This window comes from Ambystoma mexicanum, chromosome 12 (genome assembly GCF_040938575.1).
Source record: "Ambystoma mexicanum isolate Mex_15411 chromosome 12, UKY_AmexF1_1, whole genome shotgun sequence".
Lineage (NCBI taxonomy): Eukaryota > Metazoa > Chordata > Amphibia > Caudata > Ambystomatidae > Ambystoma > Ambystoma mexicanum.
The window spans coordinates 123038041-123062337 of NC_090936.1; the positions used below are offsets into that span (position 1 = coordinate 123038041).

The 24297-nt window shown below is 44.5% G+C and overlaps 1 protein-coding gene across 1 annotated transcript in view; it reads left to right on the forward strand.

Annotated features, from left to right (window-relative positions):
• Positions 1-9708: 9708 nt before the first annotated feature.
• Positions 9709-24297, forward strand: part of PARVG (parvin gamma) — a 475216-nt gene continuing 460627 nt past the window's right edge. The window contains exon 1 of the mRNA XM_069628145.1: positions 9709-9916. The gene's annotated coding sequence lies outside the window, so the exon portion shown is untranslated. The remainder of the gene's footprint in view (positions 9917-24297) is intronic.

Sequence of the window (24297 nt, forward strand, 5' to 3'; positions counted from 1 at the left end):
ATGGAGTTATACACATCTACATTCTGTTGTTCCCACAGACCCAGGGACACGAAAGATACACTGGCTTGTACTTCAATGGGGTCTTCAGCCAGTATTGAGTGTGCACTTGCCATTTGTGCTTCTCCCTCAGGGATGAAGGCTAAGGAGGCAGTGTGGACCCCTGAAGGTTTACACTTACATCTGGGATCCCATTTATCATGGTCTACAGACCCAAATACAACACATTTCCCAAATGTTCTCTGGAATGGGGGTTTCTGTTGCCATCCCTCTGATTTGGCACCAGAGGGTTCACTAGACGTACCAGGTTTCCCATGGGATTTACCCTTGCTATGTTTGTGACCATCTTTTGAGTGGTTGGAATTCTCTTTACCCTCTTTCTGGTGCTGCTTCCCTTCTTCCGAGTTGCCCCCAGAGTCTTTGTGACTGGCCCTGTAGGCTACCCACAAGTCAGCAGCCTGTGCTAGCTTTTTTAGGATCAATTTCCTTTGAGTCAGCCAAGTGCTGTTTTAGCTCAGGAGAGCAGCCATCAAAAATAGATTCTAGCAAAATAAAATGTCTCATTCCTTCAAAGGTGTGCACTCTTTACCATTTAACCCAACCATCTAAGTTCTTCAAACATTTACATACCCAGGAAGCCCAAGGGGTACCAACAGTCTTTTTGAGGGTCATAAACCTCTTACGGTACTGGGAATGAGTTTTCCCAAACCTGGCCATTAATGCCAGTTTCACTGATTGATAATCCTTTCTCTCACTGGTACCCAATTCCATCACAGCCATTAAGGGGGAGCCTAGACAAGAACCATGGAAGTAAATAATTCCCACATATTCCCTGAAGGCCATTGGTGTTGAAGTGGGAGAATGGGAGAACAAGCTCCCCCCAATCTCATCACGACCATGGCCTAGAGGATCACGGCCCAGGCACCCCCCACGGGACGAGTTCGTCTATCTACCAGATGACAAAATACCCTGGTTCAGGAACATAAGGATATGCCCACCAGCCTGTCTGACTCAAGCCGACACCTGCGGCATGGATGAACTCGACTAAGACAACAGCCACAAGCACCCACATTGTTAGAGATGCCACAACGACCTAGCCAACTGCCAAGAACACACGTGCCACCATGCACACTGGTCACTCACGCACCAGCCTACACGAAGAACATATTCAGTGCTATGACGTAGGTGACTGACACACCCACTGACGTGCATCGTTGTTATTTTTCACATAGGCCCTTTTATAGTAATGGAGAAATGCAAGAGACTTGAAGAACTCGTGTATACGCTTGCTGACGCTTCTCCCACCACTCGCCCTGTGATGACCCCATCATGTAGACCTAACATTGCTTGTGATGCCATGTCAAACCGCGACCTCCGTACCATGGATTATGCATCACCACCCATGAACTAGGCCCGAGTAGGCCGCAAGCAAGAGCCTCATCATGAAAACTCTCTCAGAGCAAGAATACAAGTGCTGATCACGCAGAACGAGCCCCAGCGAGAGGTCATAGCCAAGGCCACGATGTTGCAACTCGTATGCTACCAGCCGGCGCCAAGCTTACACCTGTAAGAAAAGCCAAGCACGCAGAAACGAAATACAACTCTAAATGTGCAGAATTCCGCTCCAGCTACAGTCTCTCCACACGTGACCAAGCTGATCTGACAAGGTGCCAGACCCACGAGACAGAAGTCGCCTGGGTCCCACGTCTGGGACACAGGTTGCAGCAGTGAAGCGGCAAGATGGACACCTACGGCGATGGGAACAACCTGCTCACAAGCCTATGAGCAGACCCGTACGTTGTCTGCACAAACACATAGTTACACATTGTTGCTAGTGACAGGTACACCGCGAGCTGGGAACGGCGATGGTCCCAGGCTTGGGGGCTCGTGAGAGGACCAATCAGAACACGGGGGGGACTCATCACTGACGCCACTAACATTAGCCAATCATCAGGGGTCTTCTTGTAACGATTTTCAAGTATCTAATAGTAGGGACAGCCCAAGTATACCACCTGACTCATACTTACCCACTAATATTCTTCTCTATATGTATCCTATACTAACCCTACCACTCGGGGAACCAATCCGAAGTGGCAATAGGTTTTTTGCTAACTTTCCCAGGTGACGCAAGTAGATCGTCATACTGCTGTAAAAAGGGCCTGCGAGCCCCACTAAGATTGAGAGTCTGGACGGACGCGTACGATCCAAGACCCATCCCTGCCATTGTTATAATACACAGCAGAACCACCTTGCTCCTTGTGTGTGTCTCATACTCATTCACGGAAGCACAGGAGGAGTTGGGGCCTCCCAGCCCGGAGGTGCGCGGACGGCTCAGCCGACCCCGGGATAATCACCCCGAGAGTGTATTCAAACTTAGCCAGCCAATCCAACATATCAAGTTTAGGTTCGAACATACTCACTGCTTCTTTGGGCAGGCGAGACCTTTTGAGACTGGCATACCTAGAGGACCCTGAAAGGGAAGCAGAATTAAGGGACATCTTTCATTTCCATTTCATGCTGCAGCTCTCTTCCTCTTAGTTTCACCTCTTTGTTTGTTTTCAGCTTGGACATTTAGTTTCTTGAACTCCAACTCTAATCTTAATCTTTCAAGAGAAATATATTCTGGTCTTAGATTTGGACCTTGTGGGGTCCCTATGGGAAGTGACTGAGGCACAGGGGCAGGCTGTGGCAGAGGGGATCTCCCTTCTGGAGACTCCCCTACTTCCTCTGGCTCCTCTTGCAGATTGGAGTTTGACTGTAAACTAGCATCCTCATCAATATCTTCCACATTACTTGGGTGAGTAGGGTTACAGGCCTACTACCCAAACATTGGTGATTTAACAACCTTACAATCATTTCATATCTTCACTTTGAGTCAGACTCCTGGTTTTACACATATCTCTCAGTTCTACTGTTAGGACAATCAGGGCTGACTCATTAAAGCTATCCATATTTATTATGTTACAATTGCTTAACTTTTTGGTGGAGCTTAGCCTTGTGGCTGTTTAAGTTGAGCACAAGTACAGAAAACGGTCAATGTAACCACTCTACGCCAATCCCACCTCTGCCACCAATGTTGGGTAAGAATTGTAGTGAGACTACACAACACGTATCTGCTTGGTATTAGGTAACCCAACTTTTGGTATAGGTCTGTACTACACAAGTTGGTAGTGTGACTGAGCAGCCAGGCCTATCTCAAGAGGATGAAATGTGGGCTGTAGAGCTGTAGCAATGCAATTTGCAAATAAATACAAGTAGCCAAGTAACACTTACACTCAAGGTTTCAGTTATAAATTGTCATTTATTTAACATCAATTTTTAAATAAGCGTTCTTTAAAAAGGGCAAGATATGAAACGATCAAATACACTTTATAAACACTTTTCCAGAATCAGCACAAGTTAGTGGATATGCTTTTACACAGTTCCTACACCCGGAAGCGCCTTCATTCACAAGGACAGTAATGGCATTTATATATCACTACTTATGCTTTGCAGATTCTGAGGTTGCAGAAAGGAAAGATTAGAGGAAGGAAAAAGGTTAAATGGGTTCTCGGGGCATGTGAATATACTTAAATCTTCCAATGAGGTCTATACAAGCCTTTCCCAGCAATAACAGTCTAAAACATGTTACCACCTATGAGGGATAGACATATCAAAGTCAATGGATTGGAAGAGCCTGCAGGGAGCCAGGATAGGCAAAATCAATTGGAGCACAGTCTATGGAGCTGAGGCACTTCTTCGATAATAAAAGTCTTGCACAAAGTTAGAGAGTTTTGTAGAAATCACTTGTAGGGTCACAAGCTGTTAAGCCTCTGGAAAGCAGAGTTGGAATCAACTCTAAGGTAAGCCAATGCAAGTCTCAACTGAGAAAAGCACAGCTCAAAAAGACACTGAGGTAAGTACCCCAACTCTAAACAGAACCTCTGGTTTGAAGAAGAGTGGTCCAACTGGATTCTGTCCTTTTGCAGCGGTGCAGACCCTGGGTTCCTGAGCCTCAGTCATGGGGACAAGAGGGAGGACGTCTGGAGGGCTCCTGCAGCAGGAATTTGGAGGTCGTAGGCAGCTACGGGCTCTTTTCGGATCAGCGGCATTTTGCGGTTTCAGCGCTCGGTAAACGACACCATCGCGGATCTCAGATACCGTTTGGGCTTCCTTCAATCCTTGAGTCCTGCTCCTTGGTGAGGGGACTCAAGCTCTTGTTGTCCTGCTTCTGGAAACGGTATTTAAATCTTTATGAGAATTCTAAAGGATTTCTCAGTGACACTGCACTGAAGGTGCTGTGTGATCCCATACAAAAAGTAGATGCCTATGGAGTTTGTCAGACTCCAAAAACAGAGGAAACATAATCCAAAGCAGGTCAAAGTACATTGAGAGAGGGAGAAAAAGGTCGCGCTCGCTCCAGGGTTCAAATTAAAAAGTCATAACATCCTTCCAGCAAAAGAGCTGGGGGTCTCTATGGTTGAAGGGAATTAGCACAGAAATGAGAATTCTCCCTAACAAGCAGAAGCTGCCAAAGCCTCACATACAGAGTTGCAGCTGTCCATACTTGTATATATGCCCTGCAATTTAAAGACATCTCTTTATTAGGGTGAATATTGTGAGCAATCAAAACAAGGTCCACTATTCACTTAAAAGGGCTTCTTACTGAATCATAAAACATGTTTACATTTAAAGTTGATAAACAGCAATAGGGAATGGGAGGCACAACAAAAACCTCCAATGTTCTCGTGATAAGTGTAAATTGAAGAAAGCTTGTGAGTAATGTGTGTAGATAGTATTTTAGGTGCAGCTGGGAAGATCACGAGGCCACTCGGGATCCAATATAAGAAACACAAAACAAGCACCAGGCGTTACCGACCGGTAACCCAGCATTGCACTCCCAATGGGAAACAATCCCAGATATGGTTTCACCACCTATGAGGGTACGCAAAACTCCTGACCAGAGTCAGACAGCCCCCAAACAAAGATGGCGCGATTTAGTTTGTAGATAGAAGAGCATTCAACATCGTTTTTGTGTTTTCTTTTCACTTCATCAAACAATGATTCAAAAACGTATTTCTATGATCACGTGTTCCTACTCCCCTGCGAGAATTTGGCTAAGAAACACCAAAAGGACTCAGGGTAAGTAAGAAATCATATTCTTATATTGTTATATCACAAACATACATTTCCAACGCACTGTTAGATTCCCAGTGTGGGATGCAAATTCAAACAACAATATATAAAGTGAAATGTTACAAACAACAACACGGTTGAGCTGAGAAAAACGCTCAAATACACCTTGAAAATGTCTTCTATCGAAGCTATGTTGATATTCCCTCATATCACATCACATTTCATTTTGTTCCGAGCACTACAATGTATATCGCTCAAAATGTCATCAACATCGACAAAACACCCCTATGTGATGGTGGGTGCCAATGCGTTTTGGATTAATTTAATCCATTTTCAGGCCAGGGCGTGTTTAGCTTTCACTTTGTATTCTAGATGATTTCTCTGGATTAGTCCTAAAACAATCAGATTGTCCTAATTAGTTGGCTTGGAATCAACAAAGTCAGGAAGAGTAGAGTCAGAAATTCTGGCACACAGTGACCTTAGAGTTAAAGAGTCTTGTTCACTCTGGAGAACAGCTACTGGTCCCCCAAATGCGAAATGGTAATGGCGGGTAGAAATGGGTACAAGACACCAAAAGGATATCTGTAAGTAAAGGGAACACGGGTCATGAGCTGATCCTAGGGTGTACTCACTATCGTGGTGTCAACAAACGCGTGCAACCAGACAGAAGCCTGTGATAAGTTACGGGCGAATATTCATACAAAGTAATCAGTTACAGGGGGTAATCATGATGCACATTTAAGAGTTCCTTAACTAGCGAAAAGCCATGCCTGGTAGTGTGAAACTTGTGCGCCTACTGCTAAACCTATCCTAAGACACGGAAAAGTAATGAGTCACAATATGTGAGGACGATACTAGTAGGTAACTAGTAACAGTTAGAGGTGCATCTATTGTAAGAGAGACCCCCCTGCTTACCTTGTGAATTCTGACACAGAGGCAGGAGCAGAGCATCCCGTCACCAAGACGAGCTGCTCGCTTCTGTTCCATGTTAATGGTCGCTAGGCACGCTGCGCATGCGCGTCCCCCCCCCCGAGGCGCCATCTTGGTGTGGGACTTGGGTGTCTGCAAACTGTGGCTGTTACTCGAATAATCTGCGTACTGTTTGCAAGTAAAAGTTCAGCAAAAGAAGAGGGGGTCAGTAGCCAGATAGCTGTGATGAGGTAAGTCATATAGTGTAAGTATCAAGTCCACAGCAAGTCCGTAGGCCTACGAGGCAAGGACGTGGAATAGCAACCACTGTTGCCATGGGAGTGACGTGTACGGCGTCACAATTTCATACCTCGTACTGGAGCAGCAGGATCAATGTCAGCATCAGGCATTGAGCATGACAATATAAATCATAGGTGTAAACATCTCCTTAAACTTCAGTGGCAGGGCCCTGGAATCACAACCCCGTTTGCCATGGGACAGACGCATACCGCGTCACAATTTCATGCACTAGACTCGAGCAGCGGGACAAAAGCCTGCATCTTACATAGTACATAACAATGTAAATTGAATATGCCTGGTCTAATGAAGACCAGTGCATAATTCCGAGTAAGTCCAAAACTTATAGAACGGTGGTTGTTCGTGTTAACAGATTGATGGTCCCGGACTCTGCAACAATACACCAACTCAGTATTTGAGTACTGTATTCGTGTGTAAAGATAACGGTGCTGTGATGGTCAAAAACTACTAGGTCTACCATCTGGATATGTAACTAAGTAGCGAGAGAAGGGGCCCAACAGTTAAAGTAAACTGTGTGGCGCCCCCCCCCTCTCGCTTGGTATAGAAGGCCCAGCCGAGGCCACAGAGAGGATCTCTCTAGCCTGTCCTGGGTCATAAAGTAGGTTGTAGTGTTGTGGTGTAAATGAAATATCTCTTCCCATCAAAAGCGTGAGTGTGTGCGTCATAGACACCATACTTTTAGAGGTAGCTGCCCTAGAGTGTACATTTTAAGGATCAACATTACATGTATAACTATCGGTTTATAGACCGTTCACAATCTGTGTTGACATACTCACTGGGAGTATTTAAACAAATGTCAGTGTGTAGCACCTTACAGTGATTGCAGGTGTCGGCAGTTACCACTTCAACTTGGTATTTAGAACTCAATCACATTATAAAAAGCACATGAGATCAAACTCGCAGTTCATACCCCTCGGGCTTAGACAGTCCAACAAATCTATCCACATGATCTCCCTTTGTAACAATTTCTTGTGGACATCTCCCCCTCTTGGTCCCACTTTCACTTGTTCCAAAATCATACATTTAATTTGAGCAATAGATTGCCTTGATTCAATAAAATGCATTGCAACTGGTGATCTAAGGTTTTTAGTCCGTATGTTGGATTCATTCTCCGTCCACCTCAATTTGGCCTTCCTTGTGGTGATCCCTACATAGTAGAATCTGCAAGGACATTTTAATGCATAGACCACATTGGTAGAATCACAGGTACATGAATGTTTAAGTGTAATGGGTTTACCTGTATGTGGATGTGATATAGTATTTCCTGACAGGATATTACTGCAATGTTGACAGTTGTAACATGGTTGCGTCCTGTTAAATTTTGTGGAAATCGGTTGATCTATAAGGGTTTCTGCTCTGATCAGGCTACTTCTCAAGGACCTACTATTTCTGAATGCGAAGATGGGAGGCTGTTGGAAGACTGGTTGTGTTTGAGGGTCCATTTGTAGCATTGGCCAATTTCTCTGGATGATGCTCCTGATTTGCTTGCTTTGAGCTACATATGTGGTCACGTATACCATACAGTCATCTTTTGTATGATTTTTGGGAGTGAGCAGAGTGTCCCTCTTGATGGTGGACACTTTCTCTTCAATTCCAGAGATCACAGATGGATGATATCCTCTTTCCTTAAACTTTTGGCGTAACATGGCTGCTTGTCTCACATATTCTGGATCCTCCGAGATTTTTTCTCCGATAACATAAATATTGGGTCAGTGGTACACTGTCTATTGTCCTGTGAGGATGAAAACTTGTGGCTAGTAGATAACTATTTCTGTCAGTAGCTTTGTTAAAGATTGTGATCTCCAATTTATCTCCTTTGACATAGAGCTCGATATCCAAGAAGTTGATCTTTGATTTACTTGTAACAGTAGTGAATTTGATTCGCGGATGCATCTTATTCATCATCGAGAAAAAGTTATCAAGTTCGCTATCCGTGCCAGACCAAATGCCAAACACGTCATCTATATGCCTTACAAAGATGGTCAGATGACCTAACCATCTCGCAGATGTCAAAACGTGTGTTTTCTCCAGATAGTACATGTACGTGTTGGCGTATGCTGGTGCCATAGCGGCCCCCCATACTCGTGCCCGAAAGCTGTAGAAAAAACCTATCTTGAAATCTGAAGAAATTATTCATCAAGACCACTTTAAGTAGAGTCAACACAAACAATTTATCACCCTGACAATTGTCTGATTGTAGTAAGAGCCACTCTGCGGCCTCGAGGCAAGCTTCATTTACGATGTTGGTGTACAGAGATGTGACATCCAAAGTAAATGGAGTATCTCTCTCTTTGAGAAACTTGATTTCATTTAATTTCTTCAGGAAATGCGTGGTGTCTTTGATATAAGTCAGTGTCTTGTATGAGGGGTTGTAGAATTTAATGCAAATATTTTGCAAGGGGTTCCAGGAGGCTCTCTGTCGCTGCTATGATGGGTCGCCCTGGTGGGTCAATCAATCTTTTGTGGATCTTCGGAAGAATGTACATAACAGGAGTGATGGGATGTGTCTTCTCCAAGAATCTCCGAGTTTTTTCAGTGATCATTTAAAGTTGTACACATTCTGATATTCCCATAATGCTCTTTACTTTTATGCAAATTGCTAGGATTGGGTTCTATGAAGAGACACAGCGGTAACCCGTCGGTAACACCATTTCCGCCGGCGTCGTCTGATGTCCCGATGCCACAGGGACATTACAAGTCCAGGCAGCCCGGGATGTCAGTCGGTGGGAAGTGCAAGTCCTCATTCCCATGGAGTGGGAATGGGGACAGGGAAGGACCGGCACCATGTTGCCGGTGCCGGTTCTTCTGTTAAAACCATACCTGCTGGGACAGGTGCTCCCGGCAGGTCAGAGCAACTGCCCCTGCAGGGCACAGTCTTAGTTGGTGGTCTGGAAAGGGTGCCGGTACAATGCTCCGGCATCCTTATTTTGGGTCCGCCAGGCGTGAGGCGCACTGTGTTGCGCAACATGGCCGGGAGCCAGGCCCCTTGGCCCCACCCCTGTCAAAGAGGTGACGGTTCCCCCAATACATTATTTCCATTTCCAGCACTGTATATTAGACATTTTCCGCAAGGCTAATCCTTTTCCTATGAGAAAATGTGAAAATAAAAATAGTCACCACACAAGAGGCCCAGCTACAAAAGCCTACTGGGAAATCTCCAGAGTTGACTATAGGTCAGTCCACCCCTGATGCTGGGGCGACCTCTCAAATGAGTCGGGTGCATTATGTGTGCACACTATATGGTGGCTCTTTCTTTGCAAAGGGAAGTGGACGACGTGAGCAAAAACCACAGAACAAAACATCACCGTCGCGAGACACCGCTGCTCTCAAACCCCCACCGCTTCGCTTTATCGAATGAGGAAGTCAAGACTGCATTTAAAATGATAGCAGCAACCGTAGTGTTTCATAGGATAGGTCCCGCTTTCTTTTTCGTTTGCAGCTGCGCACAGTTATACAGCTATAGCGCCTTCTCTCGGAGCCATTTTTCTTGTTCTTTTGTTTGCCGATTTAACGTGGTGCTTTCACTCGCCGGCAAGAAATCCAACGAGATCAAAGTATTAAGAGGGCAACATTAGAGGTAAGTGTCGCAGAGCCGTTGAGCAGTGTTTTCTTTCTCTGTGCTGCAAACCGAAAGCAAGATCGTTGCTGGCAAGTGGTGACGAAATGTATTACGCGCTGGAAAACAAGTACAGGCGGGTAGACTGTGAATATGTGCACACCTGCTTCTCCACATTAAAATAAGGAGTCCTCTGCTGTGGCTGCGGGGCGGCCCAGCCACCTAGTGGCTACAGTCTAATGTGGCGACTTGGCCTTACTGTGTACTTGAGCTGGGTTTTCTTTTTAATGCTAACATTGTATTATTCCATGTTCGCCTTTTGGATTAGTCAATAGGTGCTTTGAAGTTAGGAAGGTGCACCAGGGCCTCATTTTTTTAGTTTTGTTTATTAGGTGGCGATTAGGCACCACCTATAAGTCAAAACTATTGCATTCGAGAACAGATAGCTAGAAATGGCATATGAGAAGGGAGACACAGCTGGTAGGTGTTTATTTACTTACCCATTGACTGCTCACGGCCATGGTAATGCCTACGGCCATTCCCACCCACTTCCTTCTCATCAGCACCTAAAACACAGCCTTCTGAATCTCTTTCAGCTAGCTTTATCAAGCCTTACTGTCAAACTTGGTGCCTGACGTACCTGCCAATGTTTTTTTCAAAGCAGTCTTTTGAGAGTTAATGACCTAATTGAAGCTGTAAACATGCTGCGGGTGTAATGAAAAATCTGCCTAGAGCACTATGCTTGCCCTTTACTGAAGTCCTGTTAAAACAAGCATTGGCAAAGCCAACAGTTTTGGCTTGTGTAGAAGTATTAGGTCTTTGCCACGCACTGCTATTATATGCCCTGATACACGCACTATTTTGAAGCTGCTAACATTGATGCCCAGTTCATAGCACCATGACGGTGCCTGGCAACATATACCTCCTTATCCACCCGGATGGCATCCATGGCTGCCTCATTCTTGGCTGTCACTAAGTATGGAATGTTATCCCTCTAAGTGTTCACAGCAACATAACCAGAGGCTTGTGATGTCACATCTAGCAGATTCTAACATGATTAGTTATTTGTGATGTCGCAGCTAGAGGATTCTAGGGCGATTAAGAGCCATGTTATGTCACTAGGTGTTTTGTTGTCTGTCCTGGAAGAAGCTTTGCGTATTTTCTCAATGCTGCTTGCCATGCAAACATCCTAATGATCTGCAGGTTCTTTTTCCACATACCCTGCAGTAGGCCGCGCATGGATGCAGATTAAGCCAACATTATCCTTTTTTAAGTTTAACAGGCGCATTTTAAGTAGATAATTGGCTAGTTAGGATTGGTGGTTTAGAATTTGGCAGCAGAAAGACCGGTAGGCCCTTGCTGCTTGCACATTTCCTTGCCTGTTCCTAAGGCTGCAGATCAAACTTGGCTTTGCCGTGTTGTCTCCTTGCTTGTCTCTGTGCTTCTGGCTGCTTTGACTGTATCTCCATTTATGAAGGAAAAGAAATGCAACTGTCAACTTCCTCGCTGGATTTCTTGTATTTTCAAAGTAATGGTTGTTTAGCTCTTGCAGTAGGTGTCTAGAACTAAATATATCTCGTTTGTCCAGTGATTCTTTTTTTAATTCTTTACCTCCTTACATTGAACATCTAGAAACCCTTCAGTGGTAGACACATGTTTGGGCCTGCACCTTTATACTGGCCTTCATCATGGCCTACTTAATTTAATCCACCATCTTGGCAAAGATGGTTTTCCTGGGAGCGTTGATTCTAGGGCAGCAGGACCACCCCTGTCTCCAAAGCCTTAAGTGCAATGAAAAATCGAGGGAGTCAAAGATTTTTCCATATGTGGTAGTTTTAATATCAGAGAACTGTTTTAGGTGTAGAGGGACACCTAGGTCCATCACACATTCCCATTTGCATGCTGTTGTATCTTGCTCCCCAGCCAGGTGTGCCTGGATCAGGAATGACATGGAGCAGGACCCAGGTAAGTACAAACAGAAAAATGCGTTATTGTCTTAGTTACATAGATACAGTTCATGAAGGTGGGAGAGAAGGTCTTAACCATCTGCCCTGGTTCCCTGCTATACTCCCAGTCCCAACCGTCACTTAACTGAACCCCCAAGCCTCCAACACTCCAGGTTCCACCCAACATTCCATGAGGCCCAGCATCCACACACAGAGTCATTCTGGATCATCCAAGCTACAACACATGCCGTAGGTTAAACTGCAAACCCAGCTGCTACACTTGCTTAAGTTGAAGTTGTTCTGCGTTGTGCCTACCAGGTCTTTTTACATTCACCTGCTGAATTTGGTTCATCCCTTCTGCTATTGGTGGCGCTGGGACTCTGATGGAAAGACTGCTCAATAGCTTTTAGTATTTGGTAACCCTGTGTTTCTGCTCTCCTGCTGGCTGCCTTTCTTTGTTCTGCTGAGCAGAGGACAAATAACATCCCCAGGATAATTTCACACATGCTTCACCCTACATTCAGCTCTTTGGTGTGAGCCATGAATATGCCTGGAGACAATTCAAAGTCAAGGCGTGGCTCCTGTTATGCAACCCCAATGATAAACAAATTAAACATGACTTCGACCGGCCATGTGTTCAGCTGGTACATTCATTTCTACTAAGTGGCCCCATGTCATATGTGATGCATTTCGACAGACTTGGCTTTTCAGCTAATAGCCATTGGCTTGGGGTCTTGTAGTTTCAGGCTCTCCAATTTGAATTTGGGTCTATAAGTCCGGCATGCAAAGCGCTGTTGCAGAAATTGCCTGGACTTAATAAAGGTGTAACAGGTAACATGGGTCCATTTGGCACCATTTGCACATGTGGCCCTCTTACAGTGTTATGTGCTCTTTGGAAGCTGGATTTTACTGTGAGGAATTGCAAGATGCAGCCCCCCCCCCCCCCCCTGTAGCACACCAAGACTGTTCTGACTGTTCTTGCCTTTTGGACTGATAAAATGACAACATTTCAGTACCTTTCCAGGCAGCACGTACAGTGTGACTTGACACAGTTCACCCTCTTGCTCTTGAAAGGGCTTTCTGTATACATATCGCACATATTTCCGGTAAGTTCTTGGAAAAAACACTTATTTGTTAATTTTTCAAATATTTTATTTTATAAATACCTTTTGTTATTTGGCCTATATTGTATAAAAGAGAGGATAATCATCTTCTTTTCAAATTTGCTAAAAACACAACATAATGACATTTAACTTGTTGTTCTCACTTTAAGTTGCAAGTGTGGTGTGACACAGTAGGTACTCCAACCATGGCTTTATAAACCTACTTAAAAGATGTTTAAATGCTGAAATGAAATACAACAAAAAAATGGACTATAACTAAATAACAAGTAATATGTTTTAGTTGTATTGCATTCCAGTGCAGATACGAGGGAGATGGGATTTGAGGAGGGGCACATGGCGGTTACAAGTCTTTGGGACATGCTTTCTGGGCCTCCTCTAAAAGAGACTGTGCCGGAAATGTTGCCCCGAGAAGACCGCAACACAAATGGAATTATGCCACCAAAGCACCAAAACCAAAAATTAAAGGCACTTTTCACAAAAAGAAGGCTGCCATGGTGTATTGCTCTCCCAGAGTGCTTGGACAGTCATAAATCACCAGCGCAATTACGGAGCCAATACTTTGAATGCAGGAAGACGCAATAACTTGCAACCACACACTCTTAGAAAATAATGAGCACTTATACGGCTATGTATTCAAAGCTTAGAAGCAACCAGTGATAACATCGAAATAAATCGCAGAAGAAACAGAGAATTCAAAAGGAAATACATCACCGTGAGCGTAACTGGATTCCTCATCTCGCCAGAAGTGGCTGGAAGACCCCGATAACAGCCAGGCCGAGAGCACAACAGCCCACAGGTATGCCGGACGGAAGCGTCCCCCCTCCGGATGAAGTCTCACCTGACCGCTCAGAGGTTCCTCCTATATGCACCCTTCAAAAGGGGTGGCGATTTCTCGAACCTTCTGGCAACGCACTTGCGCATTGATGAGCCACCATTGGTTGCCAGCTGGGTCAACCGACAGTAACCTCAAGGAGCAAAGTGCCTCCCTCCTCTAAAAACAAGCACCACGGAAAACCGTCCCATAGCTCATAACAAGACATACCAAAGTTAGCTTTCCCAGCAGAAATGTCCTTGACTGCATACCAGGTTTGGAAAGCATGTTTTCTTCAACATCGTGAATCTAACTCTCAGCAAAATGAGTGCAGCTTTTCACTGCGGCATGAAGTAAATATCCATCATGGCTCCGAACGCTCCCAGAATGCGCTGCGCACCAGCGCCATGTTTTAGCTCAAGCATAACAATTCCACCCTTGGATATTTATCTTCCATAGCCCAGTGGCAGAGGAGCCGTCTCTGAAACCGACGAAATATTAAAACTAAGTTGGGAATGCATTGAATACAACAACAACAAGCTATTATGATAGCTAATATAATGCAAATGTAAGCAAAAGCGTAACGTAGTGTACCCCCAACATCAGGAATCCATGACAATAACCAATCCCACCAATTCCCAGTATGATCTTGGGACACTTGAGAAATGAGATCCCTCAAACCTCGAATATGACTTTCAATGGATCATGAATGGTCACTTAGATTGAAAAAACACATACCTTCAACTGCGTTACACCCTAAATTATGCTTTAGCAATAGATAATCAACAGCAACTCTTTTTTGCAAAGTTGCTTTTCTAATAACTTTACTATCAAGGAGTAACTCTTCTAATGCCTAAGAAGTATGATTAAGTCCTTTGACTACTAAACATGCAAATGTAATCAAAGATTTGTAACCCCCAGCAGCTAAACCCCAAACTCCCACTAATGAAAGGGTTAATGCTAGAACCTCAGCTTCTGATAGGAAATGCACATGTGAATCACAATCGGGGGGATAGACCCACAGACTCAAAAGTTGACCTTTTGCCTCGAGATATCGCTGGGTGTAAAGGGAACATCATTAGTCCTAATCGAGTTAAGGCACATGGACCTCCGGAAATGTTAGCTGGAATATAAGTGTATGTGATGTTGCCACATGAAAAGAGCCATCCTGTTGGAAGTTTCACATGATTCAGATGACTGGCAGCTATCACTGTATGATTACAAGACATAGTGTTATTCATGCTGGTACATGTGCGTGGCACTCGCAAACATAATCGTTGCTCAAATACTGTGTGATTTTGCTGTTTGGTTAAATCGAGCTTTTGGCATTTGCCAATTTCTTGTGCATTGCATGTCATAAGGTAGCACACATCGCCTTGGGTTATATTATAGGTTATAACACGTGTCAAATTTCTCCATTTGCGATCAGTTTCCTGGCAAAATCTGCAGTACTCATAGACGGAAAAAGATTGCCTAATATCGGAATCTTGAACCAAAGAATCATTGTGTGTAACGCCGAAAATATGCTTTAAAACCGGAACTGGCGTCGGCACTGCTACTAAGCACGTAGTCAATAAGGCTTCAGCATTGGGCACGTCAGTAAGGCAAAAGTGCGTAATGTTGAGCACCTGTTGTGACAAGTATATCCACATATTCTCCGTTTGGGTAATCATGGGAGAATGTTTCCGCCGCCCTGTAAATGCCTCTTGCATGACTGGCATCAAGGTTGTTTTCACTTGCGCCTGATGTGTTTGCCGCATTTCACGAATCCATGTCTTCGGTTTGGCTGGCTTTTCGGCATCGGCATAAGGCTGCTTTCGAACAGCATTACTCATCATTATCAGTATCCCCTTGATCACTGGCACAGATGTGACATTTTTCGTGGGTAGCAGCATGCCGTTTAACTCTCCCAAATGGAGTCCATTTAGTACCACAATTACACCAGCCAGACACAGGATCTACAAGGCAAACCCAGAAAAGAGATATCAGTGTTGTACATCACTCTCTCAGGTAACATTTGTCTGCGGGCACATATTGCCATTTCTTTCTACCGGGCTCCATTACTAAAACTACTTGGTCTTTGCCTGATGCAATGACATCTGCGGGCACTGGTGGGCCATTTGGCCTTTCCACCCACACCTTTGCACCCGGTACCATACTGTCTGAAGAGCCAAAACCACGATCCCCACGGGTAGTTAACACTGTAGGAGGCTCCCCCTTCTTAATCATGGACAACTTGACGGGAATGATAATCAATTGGGCCACCCGATCACCCTTGTGGATCGGTAACAATTGGTCCCCACTATTCATCAGGATGACTTTGATCTCGCCTTGGTAATCGCATCAATTACCCCTCCCAACACTTGAACTCCCTTCAATGCTAGGCCAGATCTAGGGGCAATCCATCCCATATGCTCTGGGGGAATTTGTACTCTAATCCCTGTTTCAATTACAACAATCCCTCTTGGGTCTAATCTGATTTCTTCATGGGAATGCAAGTCTACCCCTGCTGACTCTGGAGTTGCTCGATAGGGAGCTAAAGAACCTGGAGTAATTTCCCAGTACAATGGGGTTTCTCTGACTGAATTGGGTTGAATCTGTAAAGTAGGGGTCTTCAGCTGCATCAAAGGAGTTTCATGCTCATTCACAGGCCTATTGTTTAGTACTTGCACCGCATCAAACACACGATCACGCCAGCCTGCCAAATTGCCATCTCCAGATTGGCGCAGCTGTTCTTTCAACAACCCATTCATTCATTCAATCAGCCCTGAAGCGGCAGGGTAATAAGACACATGGTAAAGCCACTCAATGCTCTTTTCCGGACAATACTCCTGTATTAGTTTGCCTTTGAAATGTGAACATTGTCACTTTGAATCTGCAAAGGCACTCCGTAATGTAATATGATCTGATCGAACAACCTGATGGTGTTCAGTTGTGTTGCACGCTTGCACGGCAAAACCATCATGTATCCTGAATATGTATCCACAATAGTGCATGCATACTGACAACCTTTACTCATTGGCATGGGACCGATATAATCAATCTGCTAAATTTGACATGGTAGTTTTCCTCTTCGCAATGTACCCCGAACAATCTGAGGGATAGGTCTATGCTGTTGGTGTTGGCACACTGTACATTGCAAAATGATTGTTTTCACTACCTCTAAAGGAATACTGATTCCTCGACCTTGTGCCCACCTGATAGTAGCCTTTTCTCCAAGGTGCCCACATTTCTGGTAAACCCACTTGGCCAAACCCTCCAAATCGTCTTCCTGAACCTCCGCATCCACAGATGAAATCTTGGTGTGTTTGTCTGCAACAGAATTAAACCAACGTTCTAATGAGTTTGTGGCACAATGCGCGTCCACATGATACACAGTGACTTCACCTTGTGATAACATTTCTGCAATATCTTGCCACAGTTCTTTTCCCCACAACTCTTTTGAATGAATCTTCCACCCATTCTTTTGCCAGGTTGGCAACCACACCGCCAATCCATTCATCACTGTCCATGAATCCGTGTACACATGACATCGACAAGGGGTCTCTTGTTTCAATGCTTGGTAATCTGCGTAAAGCTCTGCAAACTGACTGCTCTTCCCTTTCCCTGACGTTGTCAAAATCTTTTTTGTCTTGAGATTGTACGACACTGCTTTCCAGTATTGCTCAGTTCCCACATATCGGGCCGAGCCATCCGTGAACCAGGCATGCTCTGTTTGCTCCACGGTCAAATCGCTGTAAGGTACTCCCCATTTCACAGGAGATTCACGTTTTTCAGGCACTTCCGGTGGTATGTAATCTGAGGGCGGTATGTTGGCTACTTGCTCATGTAATTTCGCAACTCCACCCTTTCCTGATTTGGCTCTGTCTTGAATGTACCATTTCCATTTAATTATGCTGGCTTCTTGAGCATGTCCTATTCTATGTGTTTTAGGAGAGCTCAGTACCCACTGCATGATTGGTATTTCTGGCCACATCAATATATCATGGCCCGTCATTTGCTCGGTATCAACAAGGGCCCAATAACATGCCAGCAACTGCTTCTCAAACGGAGTGTATGAGTTGCCAGCATCGGGCAACTTACGACTCCAAAACCCCAATGGCACACGTTTCCTGTCCTGTTTCTGCCACACACTCCAGTTAGCATAATTGTCTTGTACAGACACATTCAATTCCACTTTGCCTTCCTTCAGTGGCCATAAATCAAGCGCCTGCTGCACGGTGTCTTTCGCCAGCTCAAATGCTTTCTGCTGCTCTTCCCCCCACTGAAACTCATATTTCTTGCGTGTCACTTTGTAGAGGGGGGCCAATATCTGCCCTAAATGGGGAATGTGCTGTCTCCAAAACCCAACCAGCCCTATAAACTGCTGAGCTTGCTTTTTGTTCATTGGAGTGGTGAATTCAAGTATTTTCTGTCGGGCTTTTGGCACAATTTCTCGATGCCCATGATGCCACTGAATCCCTAGGAATATCACTGTTTCAGCTGGGCCTTGAATTTTATTTGGGTTAATTTCCCACCCTTCCTTCTTCAATCCTTCCATAATGACATCTAACTGGCTTTGCACACTGTGCTCATCCTTGCCCTGAATCAAAATATCATCAATGTAATGAGAGCTTTGTATGTCAGGTTTACACGGTATCTTGTCTACGTGCTCTGCCACCAGCCGGTGACAGATAGTCGAGCTATGTATGTACCCCATAGGTAACCTTGTAAAGGTGTACTGACGCCCGCTCCAAGAAAATGCAAACTGCTCTTGACACTCTTCCGCAATTGGCACATAGAAAAATGCATTAGCTAAATCTACCACTGCATACCAAGTGCCCTCACACTTTTGGACATTCTCAATCAAGGTAATGGCATCTGGGACCGCGGGCACTAAGGGAGGAGTGTGTTTATTCAACTCAGGGTAATCCACCGTCATCCTCCACGACCCATCCCCCTTTTTAATAGGCCAGAGAGGATTGTTCCATGCAGTGGTGATAGGGCGTAACACACCCGCCTCCACATACTCTTTAATAGTGTCTGAAATGTCCTTGTGCCCCCCAGGAATGCGGTATTGCTTCATTGCTACCCGCTTAGTTGCCACAGGCACTTGCACTGGGGGCATCTTCAATTTGCCTACGGTAATGGGTGTACAGGTCAATGCACTCACCCCAAACTGGTACGTTTTGCCTCCAAGTCCCAAAGTCAACGCTTCCAGAATGTCAAAGCCAATTATATATTCAGGTATCGGGACAATCAACACTTGGTATTTCTGCCTATTCAAATTGCCTATTTTCATCTCCACTTTCGTTTGTACTGCGGGCGTCTCCTTTCCCCCGAGACCTGTAATAGTAAATTGTTTGCCTTTAAATCGTGCAGGATTGCCATGAATCAAAGAGGTCTCCGTCCGGTGTCTATCAATGCTCGCACCCCTTGCGTATTTCCTGGCCCCCAAAAAATCTTAACATCAACATGGGGCAGCCTATCAACCTTTATGCGACTTGACTCCGCCTCTAGCATTGCACTCACCACCTTCCTCAAATCAGCGTATGTTGGCTGGTACGGGGAAGGTGTCCCCATAGACCCTTCTTCTTGCTCTTCCTCAGGAGGAGCGGAAGGTGAGGTGTACCTCTGTGGCGTGGCTTGGTTACTACCTGTTTCTTAACCTGTTCATAGCGCTCTTTGGCTGCAAGTCCTCTTCTTTTGTATAATTCATACATTACTCTGGTTTCAATGCCATCAATTTCTTCTCGTGGCACACCATCTTTTAACAAAGCCAGAAACATGTCCTTTCGGGACACTCGGGAGTCTCTACTATCTTGCCTCCTGCCTTCGGTTCTTCTCTCACTACGCCCCTCTCTCTCCCGTGGCTTGTCATCACTCTTGTCCCACTCCCCTAAATCTGCCAGTTGCCGAATGGCATCCATTACCTCATCAGTGGGTTTGCCCGTCATACCTACGAGCAAAGTCATAATGACACTTTTGTATGCGGGTGGCACAGTTCTAATCACCATGTTTCGAGTTGAAACTGAGAGCGGCACGGCCCCCATATGTCCTGGAGCATCTACGTGAATGGCCTCTTTCATAGCATGCTCTGACATTTTGAATTGCCTCTTTCAAAGTATACCATTTTGTTTCTTCACTAGGCCCTGTGGTAATGGGGTATTTACCGTTACATGCTTGGGCTGCTAAGTGCAACAAAGACACCTGTGCATCTTGACCATTGTCATCAGGGGGCGGCCCTGCTCTTAAGACCTCCTGTACATTGGCATCAGTTGACAAGGGTAGAAAACGCGGTGAGTCCGTGGAATCTACCAACAACCCTGCAGCGCCCTCATCTAGCAACCTCACATCCATGTCAATAGAGGTTCCCCTGATTTTTGCCTCAAACGGGTAATCATTTCCCCAACCTCCTGCTGGGTATAATCCTCCAGCGTGGTTAAATCCACAACTCCGCCCGCAGGATTCTGTGGGTGGGGTCCGGCTCGCCGTCTTCTAACTGGCTTAGCCGCCACTGTTTTCTGCTTCATATCCATTTTGTGGTCGGACTCATTTGCGGAACTACTCTCTAGACTGGTTGAATCAAAAATGTCACAATCCCACTTATCCGGGTTCCAGTCCACACCGGCGGTAGCGATTACAGCTGCCACCTTTCTTTTGTTGATCCCTCCCCGTCTTTTCCTATACTTATACCGGGCTACTCTGACTGCTGCCCTCTCGGCCACAGCCTGATATGTGTCAGCCTTATCTTTAAAAAGTTTCATTTGAATCTGCTTCATTAACACAGTCTGCCTTTCTGCAGCCAGCTCTCTTTCTAATCGCAAAACCTCATTTTTAATTTCCAAATTCCTTTGATGTATTTTCCTATAAGCATGCAAAAGAACCCAACCTCGCTTACCTAATGCAGCGCATTCCCTGCCACGTTCCACTGGAACTTGTTGCAAGCTCACCATTACATCAGACAGGTCAGCATCTCCCAATCCCTGATCCCATGTTTCACTTAGCCCTGCACCGCTTACCCACGCCTGGGCCAATTTATCATATGGATTCTTAGTCCAGCCTGGAATGATAACATCAGAACATTCACCGCCAGCGGTAACGCTCTTTTTCTTGAACAAACTACTCATTATTGCAAACAAAACAAAACCTCTTTATATCTATATTTTTTTTCTTTCCACACTGCAATCACTCCCACAAGCACGCGCACACACCGGCCAAGGAAAAAACAACTTCACACAGTTCAACACTCACTGGAAAATTACTTTCGCTTGCAAGGTAACCGAAGCCTATCTACGTTCAGATTCTTGAATATTTGGAACAATTCGTCACAAATATCCTGTTCGTGACGCCAAAATGTATTGCTCTCCCAGAGTGCACGCACAGTCATAAATCACCAGCGTAATTACGGAGCCAATACTTTGAACGCAGGAAGACGCAATAACGTGCAACCACACACTCTTAGAAAAGAGCACTTATACAGCTATTTATTCAAAGCTTAGAAGCAACCAGCGATAACATAGAAATAAATCACAGAAGAAATAGAGAATTCAAAAGAAAATACATCACCGTGAGCGTAACTGGATTCCTCCTCTCACCAGAAGCGGCTGAAGGACCCCGATAACAGCCAGGCCGAGAGCACAACAGCCCACAGGTATGCCGGACGGAAGCGTCCCCCCTCCGGCTGAAGTCTCACCTGACCGCTCAGGGGTTCCGCATATATGCACCCTTCAAAAGGGGTGGCGATTTCTCGAACCTTCTGGCAACGCACTTGCACATTGATGAGCCGCCGTTGGTTGCCAGCTGGGTCAACCGACAGTAACCTCAAGGAGCAAAGTGCCTCCCTCCTCTAAAAACAAGCACCACAGAAAACAGTCCCATAGCTCATAACAAGACATAACAAAGTTAGCTTTCCCAGCAGAAATGTCCTTGACTGCATACCAGGTTTGGAAAGCATGTTTTCTTCAGCATCGTGAATCTAGCTCTTAGCAAAATGAGTGCAGCTTTTCACTGCGGCATGAAGTAAATATCCATCATGGCTCCGAGCGCTCCCAGAATGCACTGCGCACCAGCGCCATGTTTTAGCTCAAGCATAACGCATGGAAAAATAGAAATTGACACTGCAGCCTGGAAGGAAAGAAACACACAGGAAATGAAACTCAAATTGCCAGGAGTAAATTTAAAGGCACAGATTAAAGAAACTGGTGGCTTGTCAAAACTGTTTTACAAAAAGGAGCAAGAAAGAAGGGCCATTGGTTGTGTCGGACTATAGTTCTAGGAGGTTAACATAGGACCACTGTGAAAACATGAGGCCCAGTTAATGGAGGTGAACTCTTAAAAATACATAGAATTAAAATTCAATTCCTGGTGAGGTCCAGGATCTGGCTGACACACCATGAGAGAATGGGTGGAGTGGTCTTCCTCTTTTCAGATAAGATCGGCAGACCAATGGCCTGGCTATTAACTTTGAAAGGAGCTAATGACTTAATAGCGGGCTGTGTCAACAAAGCAGCATATGGCCTAAACTATGTGTTAAGTTTCTTGAGGAGAAAATATGTGAAGATCATTAAAGTAAATCCATGCATGTTTCTGGGGAGGGACATGGGTTTATAGAGGATCATATTTTGTTATTTAGGGAACCACAATGCACATAAAAATTACTCAAATATGCTCGAAAACCCTATGAGAAGACCTATCTGATTAGATCACTTTGATACAAATTTGGCCTTGAGAAGTAAAGTTATAAGCTGAAATGTGATGATACCTTCCCAGAAGCAGAGATTCAGGGAGATGATAGCTTGTTGAATTCGATATCTGTATAGTAAATCTCATGCTGATAAATGTTATATTTATTTTAATAAATTGCAAAAATCTGCCATTCGAACCTGCAACATTGTGCCAATGTCACACATTTCATTCAGTCTGACATGGTTAGACCAATTCAGATATCTATATTTTATGATGCTTATTTGTAAATTGAAAATAATTCCCATGTTGTAGATTTTAGCTGCAACTGTAAAATAGTTCAGAAAGATAATTCTAGGGGGTGAAATCATAAACTCCCAAAAATGGAGCCTAGTAACTAAAAGGGGCCAATCAGAGAAATAGGAGGACTGTACAACTCAAATCCAAATCAAGAGCCAATAAGCTTGCACTTGAGAATTTAGATATTTTGTGGGTGCGATTTAGATTTTATAAGAAGACACACAATGGGAAAGGGGGAAGCTGTCTGAAATCATCTGAGTCGGAACTGCTGGAAAAACTGCTGGCGAACCAACATTGCCTGGGAGGTAGAGGAAACCAGGGAAAGAGACAGAGGCTTGGATCCATACCTGGAGAGGCAAATAGAGGGATGGATTCTGGACATCTTCATGACTGAACCTTTAGAGGCAAATAAAGGGATGGTTTCAGGAGGTCTCCATGACTAAACCTGGAGAGGCAAATACAGGAATGGATTCTGGAGGTCTTTACGACTAAACACGGAGAGGCCGTCTAACTAAGTCCCTTGTTTCCCATGTATATCCAGAAGGATTGCTTACTTTTCCTCAGCACAAAACCCAGAGATGTTCAACTTGTCCAACAGAACCAAGTTTTGTGGTGATTTGTTTGATTCAACACTTTACCCTTATTGATTGGGTGGGCAGACCAAGTAGAACTTTAGCATTTTTACTAAATAATAATTTAATTAACTCCTATATAGTCCAACAACAGAGGGTGACTTCAGGGGAGTTCAGAACCTCTGTTCTTTCCTAGTGCTCGTTAAAGGGATAGTCATATAAGATAAGTGGGTATCCCTTACCTTATTGGGGCCAACTCCAAAATTCCCTAAAGTGGAAGTGTGTATAAAATAAATGCAATTCCCTAATGCTCCCCATTCCCTGGACTCTGCCTTAAAGCGGGGGGGTTCCATAGTAAACATAATGTCTGGGTTTGTGTTGGGGCAGAAAAGTGTCTCGCAAAATTAAATAGTTAAGTCCCTCATTTAAAAGCATGCCCTCTACAGATAGTGGGAAAGGGTCTCCTGGTAGAAGATCGATTCTTCATTACATAGTGGTGAAGAAAAAGGGTTCCATCTATATAAAAAGTATTTGGTTCTGAAATTTGTTGTTTTCCAACACTCCTAGCATTGCCCGGTGCGCAGGGAGATCAAAATAAAGAGTGCTGCTTGTGTGACATTTCTTTGACCAATAGAAAAGTGTTGCATGATATTTAAATCAAATTTCATGTAAAGTATATTGCAAAGCGTAGGATCCGGTCATGTTTCAAGGTGCTGCTTACATTTTTACATTGTGTATTGTGAGTGATATCATCATTTTGAAGTGCTTCTTCAACCTGTGTGTCTTTTTACATGAGAGTGGGATTTAAAGTACACATGTGGAGTTATGAATATTTGTGAACTCTATTATCAAAAAGTGAATAGTATTCTACTTCTTTGTATTCAAACTTTGTTTTGTGCCAGAGTAAGGTGGTGCGTTGTGTGTTTTTGTGCAAAAATGCATTTTACATATTAATTAATAAATAGAAAATATATATTCTCTCTAC